General features: G+C 46.2%; 1 protein-coding gene and 1 long non-coding RNA gene across 4 annotated transcripts in view; both read right to left on the bottom strand.

Annotated features, from left to right (window-relative positions):
• Positions 1-22767, bottom strand: part of CSMD1 (CUB and Sushi multiple domains 1) — a 2734739-nt gene that overhangs the window by 942069 nt on the left and 1769903 nt on the right. The window lies entirely within an intron of this gene.
• On the bottom strand, positions 17425-19051 carry LOC141100768 (uncharacterized). The gene is made up of 2 exons (XR_012234764.1): positions 18247-19051; positions 17425-18084 (listed from the first exon to the last, which is right to left on the bottom strand). It is a non-coding gene; the product is annotated as an uncharacterized lncRNA (long non-coding RNA).

The raw sequence follows: 22767 nt of genomic DNA, 5'->3' as shown, positions 1-22767 counted from the left end.
ACAAGGTCACCAACTCTGAAGAAGATGGCAACTTTGGGAGTGGTACAAGATGGACCATCTTAGAAAATCTATCACAAATCACCCAGATAACAGTCATTCTCTGAGAGACAGGAAGATCAGAAATAAAATTCATTGAGATATGGGTCCATGGCTTCTTGGGCACCGGCAGGGGCATCAACAACCCACTAGAACGAGAACAAGGTTTAGACCGAGAACAAGTCCTACAGGACTGCACAAAATCCCTGACATCACGAGATAAGGCATGCCACCAAAAAGACCGATTCACCAAATCTCTGGTACCAAAAATACATGGATGACCAGCCAATGCAGAGCAATGAATTTCAGACATCACTCTCTTCCTCCACTGGTCAGGAACATACAATTTTCCCATAGGGCAACGCTCATGTTTGTCCTCCTGAAATTCCTCCAGGGCACATCTCAAATCGGGCGAGATGGTGGAAAGAACTACCCCCTCACCTAGAATGGCAGTAGGCTCGGTCACAATAAGAGAATCCGCAAAGAAATTCCTAGAAAGGGCGTCTGTCTTAACATTCAAGGCCCACCTAGCCTGTCTAGGATTCAAGAGTTTGGCTGATTCAAGATAAATCAAATTTTTGTGGTTGGTGAGGACCACAACCAATGTCTCCACTCTTCAAATGCCCATTTCATGGCCAACAATTCCCAATTCCCCACGTCATAGTTACGTTCAGATGGGGAGAATTTTCGAGAAAAGAAGGCACAGGGATTCATTTTAGAAGTCACCGGATCTTTTTGGGACAAAACAGCTACTGCACCAATCTCAGAAGCATCTACCTCCACCTGAAATGGAAGTGAGACATCAGGTTGCCGTAGAACAGAAGCAGAAGTGAATCTCCGCTTAAGCTCCAGAAATGCCGAGACTGCCTCTGGAGACCAATTCACCACATCAGCGCTCTTCTTGGTCAGATCAGTCAGTGGTTTGACAATACAAGAAAAATTATCTATAAATTTACAATAGAAATTAGCAAAACCCAAAAACTTCTGGAGAGCCTTCAAAGAAGTGGGCTGAACCCAATCATAAATGGCCTGTACCTTGGCCGGGTCCATTTCAATAGCCGACGGAGACAAAATAAATCCCAAAAATGAAATCCTCTGTACACCAAAGAGGCATTTCGATCCCTTAACATACAGGGAATTTTCCCTAAAATCCGGAGCACAGTCCGGACATGTTCCACATGAGAATCTCAATCCCTGGAAAAGATCAAAATATCATCCAGATAGATGATCAAAAACTTATCCACAAAGTCCCGGAAAATATCATTCATAAAGGATTGGAAGACGGAAGGGGCATTAGTGAGCCCAAAAGGCATCACCAGATACTCAAAATGTCCCTCCGGAGTATTAAATGCCGTCTTCCATTCATCCCCATGCTTGATGTGAATAAGATTATACGCCCCCCTGAGGCCAAGCTTGGTAAACCAGCAGGCACTTTTAACTCTGGAAAAAAAATCAGAAATCAAGGGTAGCGGGTACTGATATTTAACAGTGATTTTGTTAAGGGAACAATAGTCAATACAGGGCCTTAATGAACCATCTTTCTTGGTCACAAAAAAACCAGCACCTAAGGGTGAAGAGGATGGTCTAATACGACCCTTCTCCAATGACTCCTTGATATAAGATCACATAGCATCATGTTCGGGTACCGATAAGTTGAAAAGCCGACCCTTGGGAAATTTGCACCTGGGTATTAACTCAATTGCACAGTCATAACTCCTATGAGGAGGCAAAGACGCAGACTTACTCTCACTAAATACATCAGAAAAATCAGCCAAATAGTCAGGAATATCATGAGACTGAGGAGAGGTGGAGAAAACAGGAGTTTCACTAAGAACACACTGACAACCCCAACTCACCACAGACACAGATTTCCAATCCAAAACATGATTATGCATTTGCAACCAGGGAAAACCCAGAACAATAGTATCATGCAAATTGTGCAGCACCAAAAATTTACAATTTTCTTGGTGGTCCGGGGCAACCCGCATTATCACCTGGGTCCAAAGCTGGGGTTTATTCTCCGCCAAAGGAGTAGCATCAATACCCCTCAAAGGGATAAGAGTCCGCAGGGGTATCATGGCAAAACCACAACATTTAGCAAAGTCCAAATCCATCAGATTCAAAGCTGCTCCTGAATCTACAAAAGCCTTAGCAGAAAATGAGGATAAGGAGCAGATCAGAGTAATTGCCAAAAGGAACTTAAGTTGTACACTGCCCACAGCAAATGTGTGCACAAAATGTTTCTCTCATTTAGGGCAGACAGAAATAGTATGAGAGGCATCTCCACAGAAAAAAACACAGCTTATTACGCCTTCTAAACTCCTGATGTTGCGACAAAACCCTATCACATTGCATGGGTTCAGACGTTTGTTCAAAAGGCGGCAACACCTCTCGTGTAGTTTTATGTTCATGTAAACGCCGATCAACTTGAATGGCTAATTACATAGAATCATCAAGACCAGAGGGAACAGGAAATCCCACCATAACATCTTTTATGGTTTCTGATAAACCCTTCCGAAAGAGAGCTGCTAACGCACCGTCATTCCACGTAGTAGGGACCGCCCACTTTCAGAATTTTTGACAGTATAAGGCCGGGGTCACACTAACCGATGCAAAATACGGTCAGTATTTTACATGCGTAATACGGATGAATGGCCCCTAAACAGTGCTCCGTATGTCATCCGTAATCAAGGTGTGGTCGCGTATTTTGCGCATGTAAGCATCCGTATGTAATCCGTATGGCATCCGTATGGCGAGATTTTCTCACAGGCTTGCAAAATGGACATATAATGGAGCCCTATGACAGGGTTGCTAACAGAAACCAAAGAATAGATATAGACACATAGAATGCATATATATATATATGTATTTTATGTGTATATATCTATTCATTCGTTTCTATATTAAAACTGTCAGTGTGAGTTTACTGTATAGCGCACTGAATTGCCGGCTTTGCTAAAAGACACCTGGTGCGTAGTGTTGAGCATTCCGATACCGCAAGTATCGGGTATCGGCCGATATTAGCTGTATCGGAATTCCGATACTTAGTTCCGATACTTTTTTCATATCGAATACCGGAATCGGAAGTTCCCATAATGCTAGGAGCCCGCTCGATTTGATTCAGCCAATGGGGATCCTCAGAAGTGTGGGCATATCCTGTTAGGCATGTAGGCATGTTAACTACTGGCATGGCTGTGATTGGCTGCTGAAATGATGTCATGATGCACTATAAAAAGTGCTGCAGCCGCCATTTCTGGTCACTCTGCTGTGAATTCAGTTAGGGACAGGCTGCTGTTGAAGACTGTGAGGGACAGTTAGAAATAGCGATTCCACAAAACATATAGTGCTTAACCCAGGCTACATAAACCACCACTGTAGCTTGCTTTTCCCTAGCAGCGCTGTTTTCACAGCTGTCTGCAAAGGCTGTGTGAGTGCAGACCCACGCTGTGTAGTGTGTCCTGCAGGCACGTCTGCTTGTAGGCCGGCCAGCGTGTGTCTCTGCCTCATACACATTTTTCTTTTATTGCTGCTTTTTTTTTCTCCTGTATAGTGTGCTTCCATACGTATCCATATACGTTGGTTGCAAACACTAAAGGAGTGGACAGCGGAGCCTTTCAGCAGCCTTTCAGTGCTATAGCCCATTTCTCTGCACTGTTTTTGGCTGTCTGATAGGTCTCTCTGTGTGTGAGTGCAGCTCACGTTGCAGTGTGTTCTACAGCCACCACTAGCTGTAGTCCGCTCAGCGTGCGTCACTGCCTCATACATAGTCCTTTTTTTGCAGCTAATTTAGCCTGATTTTTGCTCCTATATTAGTGTGCTTCCAACCGCATCCATTGTCATTGGTTGGTTGCAAACACTATATAGGATTAGATAGAGGAGCCTTTTTGCTGGCTTGTGCCCTTCAGGGCCAGCCAGGCTAGTATCACCCTATTTTTTGGAGCCTCATCAATTGCATTGTAGGTTAGCTTCCTGCATTGTAATCGCTCCAAAAAGTTTGTGATACTATAGCTTTCAAACTTTGGTCACATCCTTTCCTTTCCCCCCACCCAAAAAAAAGGAAATAAAGTTCACCAAACACTCCACTTTACAGTTGTCTAGGCCACATTAGATCATATTAAAGTGTAGTACACACACTCTTAGCCAAATTAGTGTTTCTTATACTGGTTAGCAGGTGTTCAGGAATAAGAACACTAAGCCACCCCTTTTTTACTTTTCTGCCTATCTTTATCAGTCTACCAAGATGAAGAAGGTAGGGAGTAAGGCACGTGGTCGTGGCCGTGGAGTTTCAGCAGGGAGAGGATGTGGGGATTCAGCAGGGAGAGGACGTGGGGATTCGGTATCTGCTGCGGCCACCAGTGACCCGGCATCCCCCACTTTTACCAGGCAACAGTCCTTCATGCGCAGCTTTGTAGGACCTCGCCGTACCCCACTGCTGCGTGACGAACAAATTGAAGCCGTTGTCGGATGGATGGCAGCTAACGCATCCACTTCAATGACTTCCGCATCCTCCCAAGGCCAGAGCACTGAAGAGCAACCATCTGTCTCTTCACCACCTGCCAAATTGCCCAGGCAGTCTGAGAGCCCTGGACAGGAGCCATCTCAATCTTTACTTCTGTTCTCAGAATCTGTTGGCTCGGAAAGAGGTGGCCAGCCAAGCAGCATTCTAGAGCGTGAAGAAGAGGGAGTATGCAGTGATGCGCAACTGCTTTGTCCCTCTGAATCTGAAGAGGCGGGTGGGCCAGTGCCTATGGTCAGCACACCTCAGTATGCATCAGATGATGATGAGACTCAGTTGCCAATTTCTGGTGCGTACGGTGCTGGCGAGACAACCCAGGACCAGCCGGTGCTTGAAGAGGGGAGTGGAGATGATGAGGTCCTTGACCCATCATGGCGTCAGCCACAGGAAGGTGGTGGGAGCAGCTCTGAGGAAGAGATTCCCCGAACGGCCAAAACAGGAGGGAGAGGGCGGGGGCAGACTTGGTTGCCTGTAGCCTCCACTTTGGCACCCGTGAGGAGCAATCCTCTTCCAAAACACAAAACGGGCGCTCCCAGGACTTGCAGTGCGTGGTCTTTTTTTGACACAGTTGCAGATGACATTTGCTTTGTCAAATGCAAGCTGTGTCATCAGAAAGTGAAACAAGGGAAAAATGTGACCAACCTCAATACCACAAATATGTGGAAACATGTGCGTACCAAGCACGAGGTGGAGTTACACAGACACACTGAAGATGTAGGCCAACCTACAGCAGCACCTACCACCTCTTCAGCTCGTGTTGGGGCCTCTTCCTCCAGCTCACACACAGCTGGTTCGGCTTCCTCACTGGAACGCCATGGAAGAACCACTGCCACTGTTGTCCAGAGACCCAGTGAAATTCCACCCACTGAACCACGTTCGCAGTCATCAGCACACTCCCAGGCCACTCACCAGCAATCGGTAGCACAGGCATGGGAGAAAAAGCGGCCATACTCGGCAAACCATCCCCGAGCACTGGCTCTGAATGCCGGCATTGCCAAACTACTGGCCCTTGAGATGCTGTCATTCAGGCTGGTGGAGACTGACACCTTCCGGAACTTTATGTCATTGGCAGTTCCACAATACAATGTGCCCAGCCGCTTTTATTTCAGCAGGCAAGCTGTCCCTGCCCTGCAAAGGCATGTGGAGGGAAAAATTAAAAATGCGCTACTAAATGCCGTCAGTAGCAAGGTCCACCTGACCACCGATGCGTGGACCAGTAGCCATGGACAGGGATGATACCTTTCCCTCACTGCCCATTGGGTCAATGTTGTGGAGCCGGGTACAGATCTGGAGAGTGGCTCTGTACGTATTCTGCCAACTCCAAGGATTGCAGGAATGCAGTCTGTACATATTGAGTCCTCCTCCTACTCTAGTTCCTTGGAATCAGCACTGCGTGAGCCTGTTAGGCCAGATATGAGCACAGGTGTTTCTTTGGGGAATCGGAGCCACACAGCACAGGAGCTCTGGAATGCCATCAAGCAGGAGAGCGATGTGTGGTTTGTGCCAGCGAATCTCCAGCCAGGTTTGGTAGTGAGTGACAATGGCCGAAATCTAGTGGCAGCTCTGGGCCTAGGCAACCTCACTCACATACCATGTCTGGCACACGTGCTCAATTTGGTCGTGCAGAGCTTTCTGAGGGACTCTCCGGATCTTGATGCACTGCTGCACAAGGTTCGCCTAGAGTGTGCTCACTTGCGGCGTTCCAGCATGGCAAGATCGCGCATTGCATCTCTGCAACGCCGATTCCGCCTGCCAGAACATCGCATCATATGTGACCTCCCCACCAGGTGGAATTCAACGTTACATACACTCACTGGCCACTTTATTAGGTACACCATGCTAGTAACGGGTTGGACCCCCTTTTGCCTTCAGAACTGCCTCAATTCTTCGTGGCAGAGATTCAACAAGGTGCTGGAAGCATTCCTCAGAGATTTTGGACCATATTGACATGATGGCATCACACAGTTGGCGCAGATTTGTCGGCTGCACATCCCTGATGCGAATCTCCCGTTCCACCACATCCCAAAGATGCTCTATTGGATTGAGATCTGGTGACTGAGGAGGCCATTTGAGTACAGTGAACTCATTGTCATGTTCAAGAAACCAATCTGAGATGATTCGAGCTTTATGACATGGCGCATTATCCTGCTGAAAGTAGCCATCAGATGTTGGGTACATTGTGGTCATAAAGGGATGGACATGGTCAGCAACAATACTCAGGTAGGCTGTGGCGTTGCAACGATGCTCAATTGGTACCAAGGGGCCCAAAGAGTGCCAAGAAAAAATTCCCCACACCATGACACCACCACCAGCCTGAACCGTTGATACAAGGCAGGATGGATCCATGCTTTCATGTTGTTTATGCCAAATTCTGACCCTACCATCCGAATGTCGCAGCAGAAATCGAGACTCATCAGACCAGGCAACGTTTTTCCAATCTTCTACTGTCCAATTTCGATGAGCTTGTGCAAATTGTAGCCTCAGTTTCCTGTTCTTAGCTGAGAGGAGTGGTACCCAGTGTGGTCTTCTGCTGCTGTAGCCCATCTGCCTCAAAGTTCGACGCACTGTGCGTTCAGAGATGCTCTTCTGCCTACCTTGGTTGTAACGGGTGGCAATTTGAGTCACTGTTGCCTTTCTATCAGCTCGAACCAGTCTGCCCATTCTCCTCTGACCTCTGGCATCAACAAGGCATTTCCGGCCACAGAACTGCCGCTCACTGGATTTTTTTCTTTTTCGGACCATTCTCTGTAAACCCTAGAGATGGTTGTGCGTGAAAATCCCAGTAGATCAGCAGTTTCTGAAATACTCAGACCAGCCCTTCTGGCACCAACAATCATGCCACGTTCAAAGGTACTCAAATCACCTTTCTTCCCCATACTGATGCTCGGTTTGAACTGCAGGAGATTGTCTTGACCATGTCTACATGCCTAAATGCACTGAGTTGCCACCATGTGATTGGCTGATTAGAAATTAAGTCTTAACACACAGTTGGACAGGTGTACCTAATAAAGTGGCCAGTGAGTGTATGTTGGAGCGGTTGTGTGAGCAGCAGGCAGCAGTAATGGAGTACCAGCTGCATCAGGCGCAAACAAGTCGCACTGTGCGCCGGACACACTTCACCACCACTGAGTGGGCCACTATGAGGGACATCTGCCAAGTTTTGCGTGCCTTCGATGACTCCACGCGGATGGCCAGTGCAAATGATGCACTAATCAGCATGACTGTCCCCCTCATCTGTCTGCTTCAAAAAACCTTACAAGCACTAAGTGAGGAGGTTTTTGAAGAGGTCGAGGATGAGCAGTCAGAAATGCCATCTGCTTCTGGCAAGTCTGCGCAACGTGCTTCCACACAAAGGCCCAGGCAGGGGACACTTAGTGAGGAGGATGACGAGGAGTCAATGGAGGAGGAGGAACACATCTCTCCAGAGGAGGGAGGTACACAAGGCTCTAGTAGTCAGTGTGTACAGCGAGGGTGGGGTGATGCTGAGCAGGCAGAGATGCTGCCTCAAGCTGGGGACAGCGTTTCCGGTCCAGTTGGCAATCTGCAGCACATGGTTGATTTCATGCTCCAGTGCTTGTTAAATGACCGCCGCATCGCCAACATTCTCCACACGGCTGATTATTGGGTGTATACCCTCCTAGATCCTCGCTACTGGGACAACTTACAAAGCCTCATACCACAGTTGAACCGGGAGCGAAAAATGCGGGAGTACCAAGAAACACTTGTGCAGGCCATCATGTTCTCCATTCCCCCCACAAGTGTTATTGGTAGTGCATTTCAAAGCAGCCATGTGGGTAGAGGCAGTGGAGGAAGCTCTGCACAAAGAGGTAGCAGAGGCAGTGCCGCAGGAAAAGGCAAGGCCAGTATGGCCCAAATGTGGAAAAGTTTTGTGGGACCGCCACAAACGGCTACACCATCACAGACGGCTCAAGTTAGCAGGAGGCAACGTTTCCGTCAGAAGGTGACAGACTACTTGTCGTGCCCTGTTAGTGTTCTCCCAGACGGCTCTTCCCGTTCAAGTATTGGGTCTCTAAGCTGGATACATGGCCAGAGCTTAGCCAGTATGCATTGGAGGTGCTGGCTTGCCCTGCTGCCAGTGTATTATCGGAACGTGTCTTTAGTGCTGCAGGTGGTGTGGTAACAGACCGTCGCACGCGACTATCCGCCGATAATGTTGACCGGCTTACTTTTGTGAAAATGAACAAGGCCTGGATCTCACCTGAATTTGCCAGTCCTCTTCCAGAATAAATAATTGGCTGGCAACAGGATCCAGGTCTCCTGTTGTGTTCATGTTTCTATGACCTGAACTTTATTTCCTGGGCTACAGCAACGCCCGTTGTTGCTCAGAAGTGCTGTCCACACAGACAAAACACTCGCTCATGTGTAAGTGGGGTTCGGTAACGTCAGCTGATCCCCAGCTGTGTGTACGGCAAACTCTCCTGCTGCCTACAACTTCTGACTACCTCTGATTTAATATGTTCTCTGATTTGCCCTCAGTCTTCACTCTATTTTGAGTATTTCCTCCCGCCTACAACACTGCCTGTTTCTGCTCTCAAGTGCCATCTGCACAATCCACACTTGTTCCTGTGGTACCTGGGTCCTGTAACATCTGCTCATCTCCAGAGTTGAGCACGGCAATGTCTCCTGCTTTGTCTACATTCCCACTACTTGTAGTGGAAATGTGGACAGAGCAGGAGACATTGCCTGACTCACCTCTAGGGAGAAGCTGCTGTTACAGAACCCCAGTAACACAGGAACAAGTGTGGGTTGTGCAGACGGAATTTCAGAGCAGCAACTGGCGTGGTTGGAAGCCAGAAGAAATACTCGAAACAGAGTGAAGACAGAGGCCTAATTGGAGTACGTTGACAGTTAGTAGTAGTCTAGAAACAATCGCAAACTGCCACCAAGTAGGCCTCGGCCTACTACCTGATTTTCCCTGGGCTCCGACACCGCCAGTTGGTGCTCAGAAGTGCTGTCCGCACAGACAAAACACTCGCTCATGTGTAAGTGGGGTTCGGTAATGTCAGCTGATCCCCTGCTGTGTGTATGGCAAAGTGTCCTGCTCCCTCCACAGTCAAACAACCTCAGATTTACACCTGGCTCCAAGTAGGCCTCGGCCTACTACCTGATTTTCCCTGGGCTCTGACAACGCCAGTTGGTGCTCAGAAATGCTGTCCGCACAGACAAAACACTCGCTCATGTGTACGTGGGGTTCGGTAACGTCAGCTGATCCCCTGCTGTGTGTATGGCAAAGTGTCCTGCTCCCTCCACAGTCAAACAACCTCAGATTTACACCTGGCTCCAAGTAGGCCTCGGCATACTACCTGATTTTCCCTGGGCTCTGACAACGCCAGTTGGTGCTCAGAAGTGCTGTCCGCACAGACAAAACACTCGCTCATGTGTAAGTGGGGTTCGGTAACATCAGCTGATCCCCTACTGTGTGTACGGCAAACTCTCCTGCTGCCTACAACTTCTGACTACCTCTGATTTAACATGCTCTCTGATTTGCCCTCTGTCTCCACTCTGTTTTGAGTATTTCCTCCGGCCTACAACACCGCCTGTTTCTGCTCTCAAGTGCCATCTGCACAATCCACACTTGTTCCTTTGGTGCCTGGGTCCTGTAACATCTGCTCATCTCCAGAGTTGAGCATGGCAATGTCTCCTGCTTTGTCTACATTCCCACTACTTGTAGTGGAAATGTGGACAGAGCAGGAGACATTGCCTGACTCACCTCTAGGGAGAAGCTGCTGTTACAGAACCCCAGTAACACAGGAACAAGTGTGGGTTGTTCAGACGGAATTTCAGAGCAGCAACTGGCGTGGTTGGAAGCCAGAGGAAATACTCGAAACAGAGTGAAGACAGAGGCCTAATTGGAGTACATTGACAGTTAGTAGTAGTCTAGAAACAATCGCAAACTGCCACCAAGTAGGCCTCGGCCTACTACCTGATTTTCCCTGGGCTCCGACACCGCCAGTTGGTGCTCAGAAGTGCTGTCCGTACAGACAAAATACTCGTTCATGTGTAAGTGGGGTTCGGTAACGTCAGCTGATCCCCTGCTGTGTGTATGGCAAAGTGTCCTGCTCCCTCCACAGTCAAACAACCTCAGATTTACACCTGGCTCCAAGTAGGCCTTGGCCTACTACCTGATTTTCCCTGGGCTCCGACAACGCCAGTTGGTGCTCAGAAGTGCTGTCCGCACAGACAAAACACTCGCTCATGTGTAAGTGGTGTTCAGTAACGTCAACTGATCCCCTGCTGTGTGTACGGCAAACTCTCCTGCTGCCTACAACTTCTGACTACCTCTGATTTAATATGTTCTCTGATTTGCCCTCTGTCTCCACTCTGTTTTGAGTATTTCCTCCGGCCTACAACACTGCCTGTTCTGCTCTCAAGTGCCGTCTGCACAATCCACACTTGTTCCTGTGGTACCTGGGTCCTGTAACATCTGCTCATCTCCAGAGTTGAGCACGGCAATGTCTCCTGCTTTGTCTACATTCCCACTACTTGTAGTGGAAATGTGGACAGAGCAGGAGACATTGCCTGACTCACCTCTAGGGAGAAGCTGCTGTTACAGAACCCCAGTAACACAGGAACAAGTGTGGGTTGTGCAGACGGCATTTCAGAGCAGCAACTGGTGTAGTTGGAAGCCAGAGGAAATACTCGAAACAGAGTGAAGACAGAGGCCTAATTGGAGTACGTTGACAGTTAGTAGTAGTCTAGAAACAATCGCAAACTGCCACCAAGTAGGCCTCGGCCTACTACCTGATTTTCCCTGGGCTCCAACACCGCCAGTTGGTGCTCAGAAGTGCTGTCCGCACAGACAAAACACTCGCTCATGTGTAAGTGGGGTTCGGTAACGTCAGCTGATCCCCTGCTGTGTGTATGGCAAAGTGTCCTGCTCCCTCCACAGTCAAACAACCTCAGATTTACACCTGGCTCCAAGTAGGCCTCGGCCTACTACCTGATTTTCCCTGGGCTCCGACACCGCCAGTTGTTGCTCGGAAGTGCTGTCCACACAGAAAAACACACTCGTTCATGTGAAAGTGGGGTTCGGTAACGTCAGCTGATCCCCTGCTGTGTGGAGGGCAAACTGCTGCTGCCTCCAAATTGTAACTACTTCAGATTTAAACATTCTCTGATTTGGCCTCTGTCTCCACTCTGTCTCTAGTATTTCCCCTGACCTCCAACACCGCCAGTTCCTGCTCACAGTTGCCGTCCACCATTCCACACATGTTCCTGTGTTACTGGGGTTCTGTAACATCAGCAGATCCCCCAATATGTGTCCGCCACTGTCTCCTGCACTGTCCACCTTCCCACTGCAAGCAGTGGGAATGTGGACAGAGCAGGAGACAGTGGCAGACACACATCAGGGGATCTGCTGACATTACAGAATCCCAGTAACACAGCAACACGTGTGGATTGGGCAGACGGCTGCTGTACGCATAAACTGGCGGTGTTGGTGGTCACGTGAAATCCTGGAAACAGAGTGGAGACAGATGCCTAATTGGAGCACGTTGTCAGTCTGTTGTAGCCTACAAACAATCTAAAACTACCACCAAGTAGGCCTCGGCCTACACCATGATTGTCCCTGGGCTCCAACAACGCCAGTTGGTGCTCGGCAGTGTCTTTGGCACGGGGACTCCCTGTTGCCCAGCCTGGTTCCAGCACGCCTGCTGTTTCCGGGTAGTGTCAAGGTCACTATGCCACCAATCCGTTGTCCTGTCGTCTTGCGGCCGGGTTAGCCGACTCTATGGTGCCTGCAGTTTAGGTGACTCCTATGTGGGCTGCGGGAACTGGCACAGTAGGCTGGATCCGTAGTGCCAATGGGACATGGACCCCCTGTAGGACTGTGGGTTTCGGTAACTGCGGCTGGCTTGCGGCCTGGCTACTTTGCTTTCAATGGGTACCTTCTGCTACCCACCCGGGTTCCAGCACTGTCTGCTGGTTCTCGCCAGAGCCTTTGGCCTAGGTGCCTCCATCTCGGTATCCGAGGTCCAGCACCGTCAGCTGGTCCTTGGTAGTGCTTTCTAGCACAGGTACCTCCTGCCTAGTAACCGTGGTCCAGCACCGTCAGCTGTTCCTCGGTAGTGCCATTGGCCCTTGTAGCTTTTGCTACCTATCTGGGTTACAGCACCGTCACCTGGTTCTCGGCAGTGTCTTTGGCACGGGGACTCCCTGTTGCCCAGCCTGGTTCCAGCACGCCTGCTGTTTCCGGGTAGTGTCAAGGTCACTATGCCACCAATCCGTTGTCCTGTCGTCTTGCGGCCGGGTTAGCCGACTCTACGGTGCCTGCAGTTTAGGTGACTCCTATGTGGGCTGTGGGAACTGGCACTGAAGGCTGGATCCGTAGTGCCAATGGGACATGGACCCCCTGTAGGACTGTGGTTTCGGTAACTGCGGCCGGCTTGCGGCCTGGCTACTTTGCTTTCAATGGGTACCTTCTGCTACCCACCTGGGTTCCAGCACTGTCTGCTGGTTCTCGCCAGAGCCTTTGGCCTAGGTGCCTCCATCTCGGTATCCGAGGTCCAGCACCGTCAGCTGGTCCTTGGTAGTGCTTTCTAGCACAGGTACCTCCTGCCTAGTAACCGTGGTCCAGCACCGTCAGCTGTTCCTCGGTAGTGCCATTGGCTCTTGTAGCTTTTTCTACCCATCTGGGTTCCAGCACCGTCACCTGGTTCTCGGCAGTGTCTTTGGCACGGGGACTCCCTGTTGCCCAGCCTGGTTCCAGCATGCCTGCTGTTTCCGGGTAGTGTCAAGGTCACTATGCCACCAATCCGTTGTCCTGTCGTCTTGCGGCCGGGTTAGCCGACTCTACGGTGCCTGCAGTTTAGGTGACTCCTATGTGGGCTGCGGGAACTGGCACTGAAGGCTGGATCCGTAGTGCCAATGGGACATGGACCCCCTGTAGGACTGTGGGTTTCGGTAACTGCGGCCGGCTTGCAGCCTGGCTACTTTGCTTTCAATGGGTACCTTCTGCTACCCACCCGGGTTCCAGCACTGTCTGCTGGTTCTCGCCAGAGCGTTTGGCCTAGGTGCCTCCATCTCGGTATCCGAGGTCCAGCACCATCAGCTGGTCCTTGGTAGTGCTTTCTAGCACAGGTACCTCCTGCCTAGTAACCGTGGTCCAGCACCGTCAGCTGCTCATCGGTAGTGCCATTGGCTCTTGTAGCTTTTGCTACCCATCTGGGTTCCAGCACCGTCACCTGGTTCTCGGCAGTGTCTTTGGCACGGGGACTCCCTGTTGCCCAGCCTGGTTCCAGCATGCCTGCTGTTTCCGGGTAGTGTCAAGGTCACTATGCCACCAATCCGTTGTCCTGTCGTCTTGCGGCCGGGTTAGCCGACTCTACGGTGCCTGCAGTTTAGGTGACTCCTATGTGGGCTGCGGGAACTGGCACTGAAGGCTGGATCCGTAGTGCCAATGGGACATGGACCCCCTGTAGGACTGTGGGTTTCGGTAACTGCGGCCGGCTTGCAGCCTGGCTACTTTGCTTTCAATGGGTACCTTCTGCTACCCACCCGGGTTCCAGCACTGTCTGCTGGTTCTCGCCAGAGCCTTTGGCCTAGGTGCCTCCATCTCGGTATCCGAGGTCCAGCACCGTCAGCTGGTCCTTGGTAGTGCTTTCTAGCACAGGTACCTCCAGCCTAGTAACCGTGGTCCAGCACCGTCAGCTGTTCCTCGGTAGTGCCATTGGCTCTTGTAGCTTTTGCTACCCATCTGGGTTCCAGCACCATCACCTGGTTCTCGGCAGTGTCTTTGGCACGGGGACTCCCTGTTGCCCAGCCTGGTTCCAGCACGCCTGCTGTTTCCGGGTAGTGTCAAGGTCACTATGCCACCAATCCGTTGTCCTGTCGTCTTGCGGCCGGGTTAGCCGACTCTACGGTGCCTGCAGTTTAGGTGACTCCTATGTGGGCTGCGGGAACTGGCACTGAAGTCTGGATCCGTAGTGCCAATGGGACATGGACCCCCTGTAGGACTGTGGGTTTCGGTAACTGCGGCCGGCTTGCGGCCTGGCTACTTTGCTTTCAATGGGTACCTTCTGCTACCCACCCGGGTTCCAGCACTGTCTGCTGGTTCTCGCCACAGCCTTTGGCCTAGGTGCCTCCATCTCGGTATCCGAGGTCCAGCACCGTCAGCTGGTCCTTGGTAGTGCTTTTTAGCACAGGTACCTTCTGCTTAGTAACCGTTGTCCAGCACCGTCAGTTGGTCCTCGGTAGTGCCATTGGCTCTTGTTCCTTCTGCTACCCATCCGGGTGCCAGCACTGTCTGCTGGTTCTCGCCAGTTTCTCAGCCTTCTTGTACCTTCTGCTACATTTCCAAGATCAAGCTTTTTGAAATTGTCTTTGGTAATCCTTATTGATCTCCATGACGATGACCCTGATGATGACAACCCTGAAGACCACACCAAAGAAGACCAGAAATATGACCCTAAATAATAAGACCAAGAGGACAAAGAACATGAAGACAACCACCAAGATACAGAACAAAAGACAGAAGAACAAGAAGCAGAAGAAGCAAAAGCAGAAGAACAGAAAGCAGAAGAACATTAAGCATAAGACAAAAAATCAGCATAGAAGAAATCAAAATTATAAGCAGATTAAGCAGTAAATGGGGGTGAGTCCGTTCCTCCTCGTGGTGCCCCTGGAAAATGCCTGCTGCTGCAGGCCAAACTGAACGCGGACAAATCCTGTTGTAAATCTTTTGTGACAGGCAGAACGTAAGGTGTAATCTTATAACTTTTATAGATAAGTACTACAGGAATGCCTGTCACCATAAGAAAATGAAGAAAAAGAAGAATAGGAAGAAGATGAAGAAATAGCATATGAAAATTAATAATAGCTGAATAAGAAGAATATGAAGAATGGAAAAAAAAAATTAATGGGAAGAAGGTGAAGAAGAAGAAGATGAATAAGGTGAAGAAAAAGTTGATGAAAAAAATGCTACTGCTGCGGATCATGAAGGAGAAAGTGTGGGAGAAGTACAAAAGAAGGTGAAGAGCATGGAAGTTGCGAAACATACTGTACATATCTGACTAAATATAAAAAAGTTAACATAGTCAATATCTTTTTAACTCCGAACGTCTTGAAAAAAAAAATTGGAATTAATGCTATGCCATGTGATTTGAATAAACCACTATGCTTTTAATGTCTCCTCCACCTCCCACAATACATTCTATATGATTCTTATTTGTTTTCAATTATGTAGAATTAACCAACAAGGAAATAAAGGCCTTTTTTTAATTCCGATACCGGAAGTCCCATTGACTTGAATGGGACTTCCGGTATCGGAATCGGCGATACCCGATATTTTTTTCGTATCGGGCGATACCATCCGATACAATATTTTTGGGTATCGAACGGTATCGCTCAACACTACTGGTGCGTATTTCTCGCAAGTCACATGTGTGGTCCGTGTGTAATCCGTATTTTTTGCGCACCCATAGACTTGCATTGGCGTACTATGGGCGTAGTACGCTGACAATCGCAGCAAGCTGCAATTGGCACGGACCGTAGAATACGGATGAGAAATATATGGCTGGTGCGAGGGACCCCATAGAGAATGATTGGTCCGTGTCTAATGCGTGCTTTTAGCGCCTCTCACTTGGCCGTATTCCTCGCCAGTGTGACCCTGGCCTAACTCTGCAGATTCCTGACCCTGGTTCAATGCCAATAGAGTTTTCTCAGTTTGATCAATAGCATTAGGCTCATCATACAACAACCCCAAGGCTTGAAAAAATGTGTCCACATTAGTCAGAATAGGATTTCCAAGTGTCAGAGAAAAAGCCCAATCCTGGGGATTGCCGCGCAGCAAGGAGATGACAATTTTAACTTGCTGCACAGAGCTCCCCGATGAGTAAGGCTATGTGCACATGCTGCGGTTTTTGCTGTGGTTCCGCTGCGGTTTTGGCCGCAGCAGAACTGCAGCAGTTCTGCAGACAGTTTACAGCAGCATGTTATCCTATGGGATTTACAATTTTCTGTGCACATGCTGCGGATTTTTATCTGTGCAAAAGTTGCGGTTTTGATTCCGCAGAAATGAATGACATGTCAATTCTTTTCTGTGGATTCTGCTGTGGTTTACCATCTCCTCCATTGTAGAGGTGATAAACCGCAGGCCAATATACAGGTAAAACCACAGGTCATTTTACCTGCGGTTTTACCTGCGGTTCCGCAGATAAAAAATCCACAGACCAATCCGCAGCATGTGCACATAGCCTTAGGCTTCAAGGCAAGAAATAGTTTACAATTATTCGTAAAATTAAAAAATTTAGACCGATCCCCAGAAAACACATCAGGAGTAGGGATTTTTGGTTCAACAGCAGGCGATTGAGCGAGATAGGCAGAAATTCCCCGCACTTCAGCAGAGAGCTGCTCAACACGATCAGACAATTGCTTAATCTCGATTAAAGAAAAAAAAATCCTCCTACCGCCCCAGAGAAAAAGAGGAAAAAATATATATAAAAAAAAAAATTTCTGACTCTATTTTTAAAATTTTTTTTTACAATTCTCTCCTGCTAGAAGCTGTGGTTTAGGCTGGTGATTCTGTTATGATTGAGTCACCGAGGAGGAAAGCAAGACCAAGCTATGCCACAGAAAACCAGAGAGGTTGGTAACTAAGCAGATTGCAGACCCCTGATCCTATCCACACAACTAGCAGTATCCATGGAGCGTACCTACGATGATTCTAGACGCCTCGACACAGCCAGAGAACTAACCCTCCGTCAGGCGCAATATAGATTCTCCTCAGTTCATGCGCAATGTGCCTGACAAGCACAGGTCAGAAAACCACCTATAGTAGCTACATATTTCAATTTCAGGACTATAGAAGTAGTCAGTGACCTTCATAGGAATGTATTAAAAGAGATTACACCAAATCAGATGCAAAAAAAACATTTATTAACCATAAACTTATTAAAACTAAAAGTACCACTTTTCGGTAGTACCGCCAAATAGGCTCCAGTTATCTTTACTTAACTATTGCTTAAATATAAAATTATGGAAAAAAACTTAAAGGATATTGCACTTAGATGTTACTTAATTATTTTCTACTCATCTTCAGTGGTTTCAATTGCAGCAGAAGCAGCACAGGTACACTTAGAAAAGCAAGGCTGGCAGACGAAAGTTGCATGGGAAAGGCAGATTGATTCTTTACATATTTTGCAGTCATATTTAGAAAGCCTTCTGAAACCAGATACAAATGAGCAGGTAGTACAACTGCGTCTTTTAGAAGGTGGTAGAGTCGGTGTTTGTTCTGGAACGTCCTTGGGACGTCCTTTGTATTTTTATCTTTGCCCAAATAATAAGCTAGATCTGTGTCTGTTTCCTCTGTATCAGTGTCATCACCATCCTGCTCTGTTCCAGAATCAGTGTTACATTCTGCTACCTCATCTTCATATGAAATGTCACTAGATTCCTCTAAATCCTCAGTTACTGCTGGTTCTTCCTCATCATCTTCTAACAAAAAAATCTTCATTTCTTCTAAATGAAGGGGTTTAGATGAATCATACTGTTTTCTGGCCATTGCAGCAGAAAATCTGAAGCAAGAGAGAAAGAGTATGTGTTAGGGCGCAATGTGCCTTAGAAGCCACCCTCCTTTTGTCTAAGAAAACAGTACTTATGTACACTAACTTAGCATTAATCCTTCATAAAACAAGCTAAATACACAATCGTGATGAATAAAAAAAGAAAATACTAACCTTTCAATTTGTGTTGAAATCAGGCGCAATGTGCCTGAGAAGCCAAAGTGTTGATATCTGCTCAATAGAAGGTCTGCTGAGTCACTGTGATATCAGGTTTCACAGAGCCTGTAGAGTCAGGAGATAACTAGGAGGGGTGGGGTTTTCTGATAAGTGGGCAAGGAGAGAGAAGTGAAACTAATTACTGTGTGCCTGTCAGATCTATTGCGCCTGACGGAGGGTTAAATAAGCCTAAAGCAAGAAAGGGGAAATCTAAACTGCCCCAGAGGAGACCCCAAAGGAATAGATAACACCCAAACATATATTGTCGGTGAGACAGGATAAAAACACAAATGCAGGTAGGAAAATAGGCTGAGCAAATGATGGGGCCCACACTAGCTAGACAGGACAGGAAAGGAAATAGACTGCAATTACGCAAAAAACCCTGCAAAAAATGTCCAACACATCTTATAGAAAAATACTGAAGTCACTCGACTTCGCCCACTATATCAGCACTCTGGCATATTCTGAAAGCAAAGCAAAAAGAGGCCAATCTAATAAGGGACAAAAACAAACTGGCACAAGCAGTAACATAAAAATGGAAATTCAGCACAGCCCCAGCTGGGGCTGGCTGACCACACAAAACTGAATAGATAAAACCAAATCAGATGTGAACAATAGCAAAAGAACACTTATCTTGAGCATGCTGGGACTGAGCTGGAAATTAAGACCTCAGGAGGCAGGAAAAAATCACCAGCAGGGATAGAGGGAGTCGGCTGTCTTAAATCCAGTCAAAAACTCCAGATGTCCAATCGTCCTCCTCGTTATCAGGTGGCAGGCCTCTGTTAATTAGATCAGCTCCATTACCTCCTGTAACCACCAGAGGGAGCCTGGAAAGAGAACTCGCAACCCCTCTGTCAATACAACCAGCTCCACTACCTTCACTAGCAACCAGAGGTAGGCCAGAAAGTGAATTCACAACACAATGCTACTGATAGGCGCTGACTCTAACTACAGTTCCCTATCACATGTGTATCCAAGGAAGGGGAGTCTTAATAAGCCAGTCACCAGTTTCATGCATTCATCATCACTCACACATATACCAACAAGAGTCTATACTAGAGCATGGCCGGGCGGCCATGCAACTCTTTTATAGCGGCGTCCTTCTGGGACCTTCCCAGTGGTGCGATCAGAGCAGGAACAGGACCTGCGCATGTGACCTCTGACCTTCAATGAGAAGTCATCCCACGGGCATGCTCAGTAGGCAAAAGATAGGACTTAGTCCCAGGAGTATCTGCTCGCTGCTGACTCAAGCATGGTGTTAAAGCAGAGCCAGGGGGAGAAACCAGATGCCTAGCATTATCCTGGGCAAGATGCCGGGACTGACATCTCTGCTGAGCAGGAATCTCTGCGGCCGCAGAAGAATGGGAGACTGCAGAGTACATGCCTTGAGATTCCCCCTGTGCAATGGAGGAAACTTGATGCCTAACATTGGGTGATGCACCACATGCAGGACATTTATTGGTTAAGTGCAATTATTAGTTTTTAATGTAGTTGTGTTTTGGGGCTGTTGGACCTTATATCCACTTGGAGTATGAACTTATTATCTATATAGCCCTTATGTGTTACTGAATTTTGTGCTACAGCAATTAAACACCTGTTGGTTTAAAACATTTAAGCATCATCACTTTATGTATTTATATTTGAATTGGATACTCTCTCTCTACCCTGATACAACATGTGGTGCATGTGTGTATTTACCTGAGTTTCTGTTCTATTTTGATTTTATTGGGAAAGATATTTTTGATATTTTTTTATCCTCAATTGTTTTCCTTGAATTGTTTAATAAAGTTCATGTATTTTAGTCTTGGACTATGTATTTCATGGTTTTTGGTAATGGTTCCTGTATAGGAGTGTCCTTGTATATTTATTGAGCTGCCCCAGGTATGGAGACACACGGTCTTATTTACACTTTTTTGAATATGATTTCTGTTTTGAAGGTACTGTTTCAAAAAGCATTATAAGAAGTTTTAACAACTCAAATACAAAAATATTCAAAAATACAAATATGAATTTTAAAGCTATTTTAAGAAATATAAATTTACATAATAATAAATATATGAGCAATTTCAAAAAATTTGAGATAAGACTAGAAGTATAAAGTGACATTAGAAGTGTCAACAAGAAGTACATATCTGTAAGGGCTTTCACTGCAACGGATACATTAACTACAAAGTAAACTACAAATGTAGCACAACAGTTGGATTTGTCAAAATCATTCAAACACAGATTACTGATTTTTTTTAATCCATCCATGGCTGATTCCATTAATTAGATTGACCATACCATCAGCCTGCTTGACCATTTTGGGCCATACTGACTTTTTCGGTAGGCAAAAATGTTTACATCTTTCCAACAAAAAGGTTATTGCTGAAACAAAGAAATGACAATTATTTTGCTATGGCTGAAATAAACCAGTGCTTCTTTATCCTTTTGTTTAAATTATTTAATTTGAAACTTCTTAAAAAAAATCTCTTTCATGACTTTGTGTCAGCTTTTTTGCTGCAAATAATTAAATAAATAAATGATTACTTAGGCTGTCTAGTCCCTGGACAAGTGCTCACCCATTACTTTTTAATTGACCATACTTGTCTGGGCCTTTCTCAAATGCTTATTCAATAAACAAACAATTGCTAAGCCTGTTGTTATTCCACACAATTTTTGATAGATAAAAAAGCCAAGCCATAGCTTCTTCAGTTTGCAAACACCAAACTTGTTATACCCAAAAAAGTATGTCAAAAAACATTCTTTTTGCATATACTGCATGTGTATAAAAACTGCCACAGCTGACACCTGCCTTATTTTTGGAACACTTTTTTAATCTTAAAAAACACACAAAAAGTCAGACAGAGAAGTGTGTTATTAAATATGATGCTTGCTATTATTGATTATCACTAGCTTACCCATAGCCATAAATGTTGAGGTTAGTTTGGCATTAATATGGCTGTGTTTGTGGTAAAAAATTTAAAAGTGGTAGGAAATAATCCTAGGAGATTTCAATGATATAAACAGTGATGAGCAAAAGGGTAGCAATGTTTTGAACTATTGATTTTCAATCTCCATATCTCACCATCCACTACTGCTTTGAATGTGAGACTACCATCATTTTACAGATTGCTATCTCATAAATAAATTTGACTTGCACTATTTAACATATGATTAATTATGCAAATTATTTTCACTGCATTGTTACTATTTTACTCATAAAAATCAGTTTTGAAGTCTAGGGACTGTGAGAGCCAATCAATCAACTCTACTTTTTTGTCATTGAACCATTTCTTCACCAATTTTGATGTATGTTTCTGGTTTTTGTCCTGCTGTAAAACTATGATGTCCACTTCATACTCATAGTACTTGAGTGTACGAAGTTACTCATCTTGTAGGATATTCACATACAGCTTAACATTGAGACTGCCATTGCTCCTAGTCAAGTATCGAATGCCTTTGGCTGTGAAGAAAACCCCATATCATCAGGATTTCCCCACAGAACTTGACAGTTCCTTCAATTTCTCGATCTGTTAGCCCTTTTTGGGTTGTTTGCTCTAGAACCATTTGCACTCATCAGAGCCTTGTTTACGGACTTTCATCTACATTTTTTCAACTGTCATGGCACTCACTTGATGCATTATGGCAATTTTCTTGGTCGGGAGATCACTATTGATGAGCTGGATGATGCTGTTTCTCTTTTCTTGAAAAATCTTCTTCCTGGCTGCCCCTGAACTCAAAACAGTGCCATTTTGCTTGAAAATTAACATAATATCACACTGAGCTATTAGGGAATGCAAACAGGTTGTATTTTTTAGTATATAGGAAGAAAACAGTTTTTCCACAATCAGGAGGAAAACAGTAACAATGTAACAATGCAGTGACATGACAAGAATCTAAATAACTAATCATATGCTAAATAGTTGCATATCAAATTTATGTATGAGGTAGTCAAAATGATTGTCTTGAAAATGATGGTAGTCTCACAATCAAAGCAGTAGTGGATGGTGACATATGGAGCCTGAAAGTCAAAAGCTTAAAACATTGTTACTCTTTTGCTCATCACTGTATGTGTTTACAAGGCATTTGGAGGCTTTGTAGTATTTCACAAACTGAATTTTTGGAAAAAAAATTGTCAAAGCTGACATATTTGAATTTAAAATTATTTTCTCATTTCTATACTTCAATGTGCAATAGAATGTTTGCAGTTTTGCTCCTATTATCATTGTACCAATAGGAACAGGAAAGCTAAAGATGGAAGATAAATTCTATTTCTAGTTTTCATTCACAAGATATCTGTGTATATTAATATATGGAGTTTAATGTGGAGCATCAACTTTTCCTTTGGAATTAAAAACAAAGCGAAAATAAAGTTCAAGTGCATTGGATGAGCCCAGTCTATTTAACCTTATAACCTTCTTAACCTTCAAAGAGATTGTTTATTTATTATTCCCACATACGATTTGAATTAATACTATGTTCTGCCCTTTACCTTAC

This window comes from Dendrobates tinctorius, unplaced genomic scaffold, assembly GCF_039654945.1.
Source record: "Dendrobates tinctorius isolate UK_male_01 unplaced genomic scaffold, ASM3965494v1 ptg000107l, whole genome shotgun sequence".
Classification (NCBI taxonomy): Eukaryota; Metazoa; Chordata; class Amphibia; order Anura; family Dendrobatidae; genus Dendrobates; species Dendrobates tinctorius.
The sequence above is the reverse complement of the archived record's forward strand: the minus strand, read 5'-3'. Positions and strand labels throughout refer to the sequence as shown.